The sequence below is a fragment of the Delphinapterus leucas genome, chromosome 18, assembly GCF_059928025.1.
Source record: "Delphinapterus leucas isolate spDelLeu-1000000601 "Yukka" chromosome 18, BTC_Dleu_Yukka2, whole genome shotgun sequence".
NCBI classification, from domain to species: domain Eukaryota; kingdom Metazoa; phylum Chordata; class Mammalia; order Artiodactyla; family Monodontidae; genus Delphinapterus; species Delphinapterus leucas.
In genome coordinates this window covers 3,799,683-3,812,976 of record NC_143146.1, presented here as the reverse complement: position 1 = coordinate 3,812,976, position 13,294 = coordinate 3,799,683, and positions in this window count along the sequence as shown.

Below are 13,294 nucleotides of genomic sequence, written 5' to 3'. Positions count from 1 at the left end.
GATAACTATCTGGGAAAATTCTATTCCTGTCCATTTTCAGCCAGACATCAAACTCAACTCCTATCACAGTAAAGGACATGGAAGTTATTATATAATAGCATTCTACAATGGGACACATTTTACCCCCTGGCTATTACTCTGCACTGCTAATTTTGTCCCAACTTTTAAATGTATGTCTTTAGTTAGAAGTTAAAAAGTTTTATTTTTATTTTGATTCTCATTGGGAAATTCTCAACAAAAATCATTCAAAGCTGGAAAAACAAACACAGTGTTCCAAGTAAAAGTTCAATGTAATTTCATTACGTTTTTCAAATTGCTTATAGCTTCACATAAAAATCCAGGTAATGGAGATGAAAGCCATAATGTTTCTATTTATTGTGCAATGGTACATACTCCACAACGTTCATGGTTTCCCAAAACAGTAGCACTGCTTTCAGAAAACTGAAAAATATATTCTTTATCCCCGTTGTACTTCCTTTACATCTTATTCCTAAGCAATGACTTTATCAAACAAATTCTACAATGTTCTACTCATATGAGTTACAAAGTTACCCACCTAGCAAAGGGTTGTCGCATGCTGAGTTACAGCCTGGAAGAATTACCTTTGTAGTTTTTCTCTTTACCTAAGTACCCTGGACCCCCGGGATGTTCCATTATTGTGGTTTCAGTAAGTTTCTCTAAAATCCAGGATGCTTTGTAAAACTTTAAAGATGACTTTTTCAAAGGGTAAGTCTTATTGGATTGCCTATAATACATCTCTATCACTGTTCTAATTTCTCAGATCACTTTTCAGATTTTTTTAAAAAATCTATACCTAAAGTATCATTTTTGTATGATCTGACAACACAGTATAACCTGAATTTTATGTCGTTAACCAGATCATTACAATGGCAGAAGAAAATCTTGATGCTTTCTCATAAGAAAATATCAAAGGTGAATAAATCTGTGCATTTATTTCAATTTTTGTTTTATAATAGGAATGCATCAGATGTGTCTTCTCTTTCCTTTGAATTAGTCATCGACAGACATCCTGGCATATCTGCTAGCTTGCCTTTTCCTACAGCCCCAGGGAGCGTGCGTTGCTTCAAAAGAAGGCTCCAGAGCTGGCCCAGATGACATTTTCCTGATGTCACCCCTTAGTTTCTAAAGTCTAAAGAAAATGAAAGAGAATGAAACTATTGATAAATTCCAAAGGGGGAAGTTCAAATCTCTAAAGAAAAATGGAATAAAACCAAATTCAATTGGAGGTTTTGATCTTTTAAGGTTTCTGCAAACAAAGAGGCTGGAGGTCCCTGATCTAAAACAATGGGTTGAAAGTGTATAAATTCTGTCACATTGTGAAGAGTGGTTTTCTTACTGAACCTATCTTGAGGGCTCTATTAAGCTGAATTGCATCAAACCAGGTCTTATACGATAATCAGAACGGGTTCACCCAGCAAATTCCCTGTTGTGGTACACCCACATTATTGTTGAATAAAATAATCAATCTTAATACTGCAAAATATTAAGCATTTTGGATACTTTTTTATATAAATAGGTGTACATACATGTGTGTTGTAGGGGAAAGCGTTCTTCAGAAAATTCTGCATTTAGAGAACTGTTGTCATTTCCTTGGGCTCTGAAGCTGTTATAAGGGGATAACATTCCATATTTTAAAAAGCAAGAAAAGTTGCCTAGCAGAAGAGATGAGAAGCCACAGGAAATCCACATAGTCATGACCTCAACTCCTGAAGGCTGTCAAGGGCAGGGAAGTAGGGAATTCAAGGTGACAGTTGCGTAACTGGGCACCAGGAACGTCCACCTTCCAGCCCCTGGTGAAAGGCAAACCCTACAATGATGGAATGCTTAGTGCCCAGAGCATCCAAAAGCCATAAGCTGGCTCACAATGACTCTAAGAAAAACCTCATTAAAGGTCCAAGTTTGGTAAAGTTGCAGGATACAAAATTAATGCACAGAAATCTCTTGCATTCCTATACACTAACAACGAAAGTTCAGAAAGAGAAATTAAGGAAACAATCCCATTCACCATTGCAACAAAAAGAATAAAATACCTAGAAATAAACCTACCTAGGGAAGTAAAAGACCTGTACTCAGAAAACAATAAGCCACTGATGAAAGAAATCAAAGATGACACAAAGAGATGGAGAGATATACTATGTTCTTGGCTTGGAAGAATCAATATTGTGAAAATGATTATACTACCCAAAGCAATCTACAGATTCAGTGCAATCCCTATCAAATTACCAGTGGCATTTTTTACAGAACTAGAACAAAAAATCTTAAAATTTGTATGGCGACACAAAAGACCCCAAATAGCCAAAGCAGTCTTGAGGGAAAAAAATGGAGCTGGAGGTATTAGACTCCCTGACTTCAGACTATACTACAAAGCTACAGTAATCAAGACAATATGGTACTGGCACAAAAACAGAAACATAGATCAACGGAACAGGTTAGAAAGCCCAGAGATAAAGCCACGCACCTATGGTCAACTAATCTATGACAAAGGAGGCAAGGATATACAATGGAGAAAAGACAGTCTCTTCAATAAGTCTTCAATAAGTCTCATCACTAATTATTAGAGAAATGTAAATCAAAACTACAGTGAGGTATCACCTCACACCAGTTAGAATGGGCATCATCAGAAAATCTACAAACAACAAATGCTGGAGAGGGTGTGGAGAAGAGGGAACCCTCTTGCACTGTTGGTGGGAATGTAAAGTGATACAGCCACTATGGAGAACAGTTCCTTAGAAAACTAAAAATAGAATTACCATATGACCAGTGATCGCACTACTGGGCATATACCCAGAGAAAACCATAACTCAAAAAGACACATGCACCCCAATATTCATTACAGCACTATTTACAATAGCCAGGTCACGGAAGCAACCTAAATGCCTGTTGACAGACGAATGGATAAAGAAGATGTGGTACATGTATACAATGCAATACTACTCAGCCATAAAAAGGAACGAAATTGGGTCATTTGTAGAGATGTGGATGGATATAGAGACTGTCCTACAGAGTGAAGTAAGTCGGAAAGAGAAAAACAAATATCGCATATTAACGCATATATATGGAACCTAGAAAAATGGTACAGATGAACCGGTTTGCAGGGCAGAAATAGAGACACAAATGTAGAGAACAAACATGGACACCAAGCGGGGAAAGTGTTGGGGGGCGGGTGGTGGTGGATGAATTGGGAGATTGGGATTGACATGTATACACTAATATGTATAAGATGGATGGCTGATAAGGACTTGATGTATAAAAAATAAATAAAATAAAATTCAAACAGAAAAAACCAACAGGTCCAAGTTGCTACATCTCCCAATTTCACTCCCGATAGTTGGCATTTGGCCTTCCTTAGTGAGCAGTTGTCTTGAGTCTCCACCTACATATGTTTATTAATCAAGTAGGCTAACTGATTTAAAAAACAACCACAGAATCTACTGGCTTCACACAATAAGCCTGTATTTCCATTTTCATTTTCTCCCTGAAACCCCAGTCTTCTGCACATTGAGCTCAAGCAGTCATCCAGAGACCAAGCATCCTTCCATCTCTTGGCTGCAACCTTCTCCTGGTCTTTGGAGGTCAGCCAGTGGATGGGATCAGAGCCCAGAGAGTGGTCCATGGAGGACTCATGGCTTGCCTGGACGTACCTCTTGTCAGTGGCTCCATGGTGTCACACCTGGGGCTGCAGTCCCATTAGGCCTGGGCCAAGTACCAGCTCTTTGTGTCTTCCTGTTCACCCATGTCCCCGGGGGTCTCAGTGAAGCCCCTTTCATGAAGCCCAGCACTGAGAGCACGCACCCCAGGCCCCACTAAAGGTGGGGAGGGGGACTTCTCCTCTGCCCAAAGGAGCATCAGTCTTCCTTGGATCCTCTCTCACATTTCTTTTCATATCTTTAGTCTTGCTGAGGGCCCAGGAGACAGCCAGCCTGTTTTCCTTCTTCTCCCTTGTAAAGTCGGCGTGTGTTATCAAGTGTCTCACGCTCACAGTGGCGTCCCCATCACTGTCATCCTGAGGTTTAGTGGAAACGAGGAAGAAAGCGTCGCAATTGAATCCCCTGTAACAGAGACATCCTTAAAAGTACGTAAAATATGAAATGTCCTCAAATGCTCCAAAAGTCTCCGCTAATTCGGAGGCGTCTTACCCCCATGACACAGCTGAAATGTTTTGCTATTAACTGCAGTGTACATGGCCCCCTTAAGGATTTTCCCATTTTTATTCTCCTGAAGCTAAAGAACTCATGATGCACACATGACAAACTGTCCTCGACACTCCCTGGGCAGAATGATGCCACCAAAAAGTTTCTTCTGGGTAAAGCTGGGAGCTGAGAGTTATCTGCGTTAGACCAGGAAACCGGTAAGTCTTACGCCCTCTGTTCTCATGGGAGGCACCTCATGCTTAATTCCAAACGTTTTTCTAGGCACAAGTGTCCACCAAAACTTTTAATTTCTATATGTGTACACTTGAGTCTGGCTTCAGAGAGAGTCAAGAATGAAAAAAAAACCACAGTCAAAATTGTTGGTTTTTTTTTTTTTTTTTTTTTAGCTGTACGCGGGCCTCTCACTGTTGTGGCCTCTCCCATTGCGGAGCACAGGCTCCGGATATGCAGGCTCAGCGGCCATGGCTCACGGGCCCAGCCGCTCCGCGGCACGTGGGATCTTCCCGGACCAGGGCACGAACCCGTGTCCCCTGCATGGGCAGGCGGACTCTCAACCACTGCGCCACCAGGGAAGCCCAAAATTGTTGGGTTTTTTGCAAGAGCATTTCTGTTAATCATTGCTTTCTTTTACTCTGATCTTGGAGGCTGTGATGCTCATACAGGTGATGATTTTTACAGATATAACTTACATGTCACTAGTTTTTGGTTTTCAGCACAACTCCTAGTATTTAAATAGTCATTTGCTTTATGCTAGTTTCCAGTCATACTGATATTTTCACTTATAACTATTCCTGGTTCAAAGTTTCCATCTAAAATTTGTTTGCAGGTTTTTAATATTAAACCTAACACCAAATTGCTTTGAACTTCCATCTCTTAATCAAGAACAAACCTTCCCCTGGCTCCTGTCAAGCCATTAATACCAGACGAAATGAACACAAATTCGCTCTTGATAAATTTGATTGCCACGGGACCTGTGCTTTCAGTATCATTTCCACACAGGAGGACACCATGAAATATATTACCCTAAGAAGGACTCCACTTGAAAATCAATCATTGTAACAAATATTCCGAAACTGAAAATCGCCCTTTAAAATATTCGACCAATGTTTACTTGCTGAATACTTTCTTGTTTCCTGTGGTTTTTAAAATTTATCTCTACTGATGGTCTCTTTATATCCTGTCCTCTTTACAGGCTTTACAAGAGTACAGGTGACATGTCCCAAAACTTTTGTTCACCTAAAACTGTTAACGGGAGCACCGGTTTGATGAGAAGTGACACCACAGCAGGTGTAATGGGCGGTGTTCCCCACCGCCAGCTGCAGCGCTGTCCGCGGATCCACTTGGAGTTCACGGAGCTGAGAAGGGCTGAGACTCCATTCCTCTCTCCAGCCAGATGAAGAGAGAAAAGAGGGAGCCGTGGAAGGGAGGTGTAATTGCACCCTCATCTTGGATTCATCATGAGCATGAGAAGGAGACTGAGTCAGGTAATGCACTCACCTGCATGTTTCAACTGGGAAATAGAACCTATAGTCTGGTACCAAATTTCACAGAGAAGCCCACTGACATTTTCTCTGTGAGGATGCTTTGCTTTTCTGCATGGAACACCTAAAGCAAGTTCATGGACTCAAAATGAAACATGTATTTTTTTTTTTTTTTTTTTTTTGCGGTACGTGGGCCTCTCACTGTTGTGGCCTCTCCCGTTGCGGATCACAGGCTCCGGACGCGCAGGCTCGGCGGCCATGGCTCACGGGACCAGCCGCTCCGCAGCATGTGGGATCTTCCCGGACCGGGGCACGAACCCATGTCCCCTGCATCGGCAGGCGGACTCTCAACCACTGCGCCACCAGGAAAGCCCGAAACATGTATTTTTAAAGCTCCTCCTCTGCCTATGTGGTCTTGTTCAAACAGACAAAATTCCTGCTAAGAGGTTACAATGTAGTGGGGAGAAAAGAGGTCAGACAAATAATTCCACATACCCGCTATTTCGAAAATAATGTTGTCAAGTGTTATGAAGGCGAAGTGCAGGGTAGTATAACAAATCTAAAGGAAAACTTAACTTATTTAAAGGAGTCATGGAAGTATTTTCTAAAGCAGAATTTATACCGAGACATAAATGGGCAGATATGGGAGGAGGAGAAGAGTTCTGAAAACTGTTCAGTGTAGTAAATACTTATTAGTTACCTTCTATTTGCTTATAAGAGTCTCTCAACCAAACCAAGGTGTACAAAACCAGTTTTTAAGTGATTTTACACTTTCTTGGGTAGTTTTCAATGAAATAAATTTTGTGGTATGTAGATATTTAATGAGATATAACACTAAATTTAAAAAAAGGCGTATGACTCAATTGTCATGTAGAATATAGAAAGCCCCAGAAATGGGAAAGAAACTCAGATGTACTATATTCTTCTAAATGCCTCTTCCTTTCCAAAAGCTCTGAGTCCTCTGCACACACCTTCATTATAGCTCCTGTCATGATTTCTAACATTTCTACGGAACTGTGGGGACTTAAGCGATCTTGATATTCCTCAGATTCTAGCAGAATCTTTGGCACACAGAAAGCAGCAACCTACTCCTAATGGACGAATACATGAAACAATGCATACATGAAAGCCAGTGAAAGTGTTTTCAAGGCATCAGACAGTCAAGATATCCTTCTGCTATCCCAAATCCCTATAAATAATATAAAAATATATTTTTTTCATACCTGAATCATTATGTAGGACTTTTGGTGGACCAGATAATGTGAGAAATGCCAGAAGCCTAGAATAGAGGGACAGTAGAATTGCAAAAGGGAACCACAGCCTAACATGGATGCAGGACATACAGGACACCTGCCACAGTACGTCATGGACACACATGGTAGGGTCTGGGGCCACCTAGAAGGGGCTTAATGGGATAGTCCAGCAGGAGAAGCCAGACACATTAACCCATGATGCCCCTTTTCCCACTATGGGCCACACAGAATTGATAGCATGAGAATAATCTCAGGAGGAAATCACAGCTGCACAATTCACCCCTTCCCTCGGGTGGCAGCACAAAGAAATTCAGCAGAACATCTAACTGCCACAGCACCATCAAGGGTCACAAAGTATCGGAGAAACGAAAGACAATAACTTCAACAACATAAAGAAATTTTGCCCAAAGAACAGTCACTGGGACAAGCAGAGCTATGTTGATGTAAGTAACCAGTAGATAATCTGGGGGACAGCTTTCCAACTTGGCAGGTGGGGCGATGGCTCTGGAGCTACTTATGGATTCTGGAGGTATCTTTGTGATTTTTGTCCTATTCAGTCAAAATTCAGATCCTTTAACCCATTTAATATCCTGGGGAAAATCTGGGAGAAACTAGCTGGTGTTGGCTGTTACCAGTAGAGTAACTGGTACCAGAAGTAGGATGACAGACGCTCAGGGAAATAAGAATCTGAAATGTCTGGTCTGATCTGTTAGACTTGAAGGCAGCAAAGATTCCTCTAGCACCAAAGGATGGGACACTGGTGTTCTGTGGGGTCCAGTGATGAAGGAGACACTTAAAGAGTCCCCCAGAGTTGTGGGAAATGAAGTGTCCGTTGAAGGAACGGCTTTGGCTTTGGTGGGCTATGTGGCTGCTGTCACAAACGTGGCAGGATGAGGAATACAATGGTTATGGGCTGTGTGTGGTCATTTTCAACTGTTAGAGATCACAAAGGTAGATGATGAAAACCTTAGGGCTTTTCATTCTCTGCTTTTGGAAATAGGAGACCAGGAAACTTCTCTGTTTTCAAGGATAGCTTATCTTTTGTAGCCATACGGCAGATGTAGCACAAATCAGCATCTGATCATGAGTCTGGGGTTTGCAGGCTCACTTAAGGTTAAGGCATTGGTTACAAAAATGTGAGACCCAAAGTACTAGAACAGGTTCGAATGGGAGAAATAAATTACTCTAAATAACCAAAGACCCCCGAACTCCTGAATGACCCTCTCCCCTCCTGGCAAGAGATGCCTATCAGATTTGCAAGCATTCAGAAGTTATTTAAAAGTTATAAAAATGTATCTTTTTAAAAAAAAGAATGAGAAAGATCTCTATAAACTGGCATGAAGTGATTTCAAAGATCCACCATCTCATGGCAAAAGCAAACTACAAAAAAATACGTTGTATGCTATATTTTATGTCAGAAAAAAGGGAAATAAGAGTAAAAGACTCAAACCTAGTAAAATATTGCTGACGGTCCCTGATTTAGGATGATTCGACTTGTGATTTTTCAACTTTACAGTAAAGCACAAATGATACGAATTAAACCATACTTCAAATTTTGAATTTTGTTTCTCATGAAGCTGGGCAGTAGCAGTGGGCCACAGGGTCACAAGGGTAAACAACCAATACTCTTACAGCAATTCTGCACCCAGACAACCATTCTTTTTCACTTTCAGTACAGTATTCAATAAATTACGTGAGCTATTCAACACTTTATTGTAAAATAGGCTTTGTGTGAGATGATTTTTCCCAGCTGTAGGCTAATGTAAGCGTTCTCAGTAGTTTTAAGCTAGGTTGGGCTAAGCTATCATATTCAGTAGGTTAGGTGTATTAAATGAATTTTCAGCTCACAATATTTTCAACTTACGAAGCGTTTATTGGGATGTAATCCCATCATATATCAAGGAAGATCTGTATAGGGGATTGGTAGAAGTGAGCTCAAAGAAATAGAATCAGGTATAATAAATCTGAGCATCTTTTTTACATAATTTTGACACATCTAAGTGTTTTACATATTATAAAGTAAAATTTAATCAAAATAATAAAAAGTGTATCTTGAAATTAAATACAGATACAAATGAACCAAGATGCATATCAAAATAATAATGTAATCATATATTAAAGGAATTAATTGAATGAGTATTTTAACTGTACATCTCTAATAGAATAGAGTCCAAAGACGAAAAGAATTTCAAAGAAACCTTGAACTTTACTTAATAACTGTTGATAACTTGGTATTATGAAAACAATTCTGAAGTACTTTGCTTTCATGGTAGGATCAGTCAAATGAGTTGACCTATTAGTGTTGGTGGGAATCATCAGAAAAGAAGGGTACAAACATAGAATGAGGAAATGTGAGAAAGAATTCTGTGGTTTCAGATTTGATTTTGCTTTCAGAATAAAACATTAAAAAAAAAAAAAAAAAACCAGCTCTATCCAGTGAAGAAGGCACCTAGAAATAACAAACGCTATTAGCAGTGAATACACGAAGCACACAGATCTAGGTTTCTAATTGGCAAATGTCACCCCTGGGGCAGAGAGAATAAGAGGTGAGTCCGGGTGGTTTTTTGTGATCAGAACACATCAACACAAAACAGGAGCTGACCAAACTTGAGGCTCTTCTATTAAAACTATAGAAGAAACACTACAAGGAATGTTACAGGTAGTTTACATTTTAAACAAATAGTGGAAAAACTTTAAACCTAAAAAGAAAACTAATCTAAAGCACTTTGTGACTAAATCACAAAGAGGCAGGACCCAAAACATCAATAAACAAACCCAAAGCATGGTCCATTACAAGCATAAATTAAGAATACCAGAAATCACAGTAAATGTGAACAGATTATATTGAAAGGACAGTGAAATTCAAAATGCACTTGACAAAAAAAGGAGGATGAAATTAAATAAGGAAAGGGAAAAGAAAAGAAATCCAGTTCACTGAAATGGAACTCGCTGTCAGAGTATGTTGCCTTCTGTGAAAAATTCTTTCAAGTGTCATGACCCCTAATCTGCTCAACAATGAAAGAAGGGTAATATAAAGAAGTGAGTATGATATGGAATGGCACATGTGAATGTAGTTTGTGGACTACACAAACGTTAGCTGCCATTATTTTACCCAGAATTACTGCTTTGGACTTAACTGCTTTGTTACTCACTTCTGGTAGCTCTTGGAGCAGCTAAAGAATACTTAACTTTTGCTTTTCCTAAGTGATCTTAGACAGCTTTGAGGCAAAGAAAGAAAAAGAATAAATACGGTTCCTATCTGTTATTCTACTTTACCCCAGGAAAGATAAAAACTAAGAGGCCAGTCCCTACGATGTGCTGAATGGAGGGGTCTGATATCCATTCATTCCTAAGGAGTATTAGGCTGAAACTATAGGGACCCAGGTTCTAAGTCCTAGCTTAGTAGTTAGCTTGCCTTTTGTCAGTGTGTGTGTGTGTGCGCGTGCACACGTGTGTGTGTGTGTGTGTGTTTGGGGGGCAGAGAGGTGAGAGGATGTATAGTAAATTACTAAACAATAATTCTCAAATGTTATGATTCTCATCATAATAGGATAATTGACATTTTTGAAAAAAACACGATAGAATCGCCAAAAGATTATTTTGTCCCAACCGGAAAATATAAAAGCGATGGTCGACCACTAAAGGAGAGATGGCCTGTCTCTGGTCAGAGAGAAGAATGAAACACATCCAAGGTACATAGTCAGTTTTAAGAATATATACATGTTAAAGAAACAAAACACAAAAGTGACTTCAGGGATTCACTGTGCTGGAAACACGAGCCGATTGTCTTCAAAGGATGCTCTGACACTTATTCCCAAGACGTGGCATTTCTTTTTCTATGATGAAAAAAATGATTTGAAATTGTAAATAAAGCCCTCCCCCCAATGATTTGACAATGTTAGACCTTGTCTCGGGCAAGCCCAAGGAAAAGGACAAAGAAACACAAGGAATTCTGAGCGCCAGAGTTTATCAAAGTCAAGACGGTATCTTTTTGAAAACTGCAAGTAAGGTTTAAAAGATGATTTCATAGAAAAGAACATCCAACCTGACAAAGTGTGGGTGTTAGGAGGTCCTGAAATGCACACGTCTTCCTAGTGGGGCCACACTTGTGGATCCTTTGAAATCTAAAATTGTGGCAAGAACGGTGAAGCGGGAATTTAAAGAATTTGCGCATGACTCTCCATAAAACCTAAGAGGTTCCTGGAATCAGGGAACTGAAAAGACCCCTAAGCTGCTGTCTCATCGCACATTTTAAATACATAGGCGGTTATCAAAACAGAAATCAAACAAGGCAGACGACATAACTTTTTTTTTCAAGTAAAACTATTATGTGTTTGTTTTGTATATACTAATCTTTCCCCCTCATTAAACTGGGGGGAAAAAAAAGTAACAACAACAACAAAATGAATGGCTTCCTAAATAACAATTTCAAAGAGAATACCTTAGGTCTTTGATACAATCAAACAATTCACATTTTTGAGAATTTATTACATGGTGAGTCTACAGTGGTTCCAGGGTTTACAAAAACCGAAAACTCCAGAGCTCCAGGTCTTGAATATGTAACAATCTGGACCGTTGAGTAAAAGAGTAGCAGCAACAAGACTTAAAGCCTCAAAATCTAGCCATTATGAGAACAGGTGGCTTGGAGATAATAAATTAACTCTAAGACATGGAAGGAGAGACAGGTGCTTCTCCATCTCACCATATGCCATCCAAAACCTAGAAAAAGCAGAAATAAAGTCAGACTGATGAGCTACCTTAATGTAAAATCTTGTTTTACGCCTGGAAAAATTCTTAAATTTTGTGTGCTGGATGCCAAAGGGAACATCCCTTTGAATAGACAATTAAAGAAATGCATTAATTAATGTCTAACAGGAACTAACGTAGTGTTGGAGGTCATTTATACTTCAAAAGCAAACAAACAACATAGAAAAAGAGATCAGATTTGCGTTTACAGAGGTGGGGGAGGGGAGGAGGAATTGGATGAAGGTGGTCAAAAGGTATGAGCATCCAGTTATAAGATAAATAAACACTAGGGATGTAATGTACAAGGTGATAAATATAATTAACACTGCTTTGCATTATGTATGAAAGTTATTAAGAGAGTAAACTCTCAGACTTCCCATCACAAGGAAAAAATATTGCTTTTCTTTTTCTTTTATTTTGTACCTATAGGAGATGATGGATGTTCACTAAACTTACTGTGAATGTAAATTTCATGATGTATGTAAGTTAAATCAGCGTGTTACACACCTTAAACAGTGCTGGGGAGTTCCCTGGCTACCTAGTGGTTAGGATTCTGAGCTCTCACTGCCGTGGTCCCAGGTTCAATCCCTGGTCAGGGAACTGAGATCCTGCAGCAAGCCGTGCAGTCAAAAAAAAAAAAACAAAAAACACTTAAACAATGCTGTATGCCAATTATATCTCAATAAAACTGGAAGGAGATTCTTTTCCCATACTTGTTATCACAGAATATTTATTTATTTATTATTTTTTATTTTTTGCGGTACGCGGGCCTCCCACTGCTGTGGCCTCTCCTGTTGCAGAGCACAGGCTCTGGATGCGCAGGCTCAGTGGCCATGGCTCACGGGCCCAGCCGCTCCGTGGCATGTGGGATCCTCCCAGACCAGGGCATGAACCCGCGTCCCCTGCATCGGCAGGTGGATTCTCAACCACTGCGCCACCAGGGAAGCCCCAGAATATTAAGTAGAGTTCCCTGTGTCCTTGTTGATTATCTATTTTATATACAGTAGTGTGTATAAGTTAATCCCAAACTCCTGATTTATCCCCGAAGAATCTGAAAAAGAATGAATATATGTATATGTATAACTGAATCACTTTGCTGTACACCTGAAACTAGCACAATATTGTAAATCAACTATACTCCAATATAAAATAAAAATTATATTTTGAAAAAACTACAGCCCTATTTAAAAAAAAAAAAACTGGAAGGAGGAAAAAAAACAACTAACGAGGGAGTGAATTATTTTATGCCATCATAGGTTTTTTAAAAATGTTACCTTTCGGGGTTTCATTCATGCGTTTATTTTAACTTGCCCAGGGCCCTACCTGTGTTTCTGTGCCCGGAGCTGGCTTTTGTATGAGAGGCTGAGGGAGTCTGGCCATCCACACCCTGTTTCCCTTTCTGAGTTAATCCCAACCTCAGTAGCAACAAAAATGCTCTCTTTTTGACCAGATGGAAATCTGAGGCCAGTATGTCCTGAGACAGGCATTTCCACCCAAGGGTTCATTGTAGAAAGCTTCAGATTAATTCTCTTCAGTGGATCAAACCGGCCCTGTGGGAAGCAGGTCACCTCCCTTCCCTCTGTATATATTATTTAAAATCAGTTGAGGGTCACCCCCGGACTGTTTCCATGAGGTCATTTCT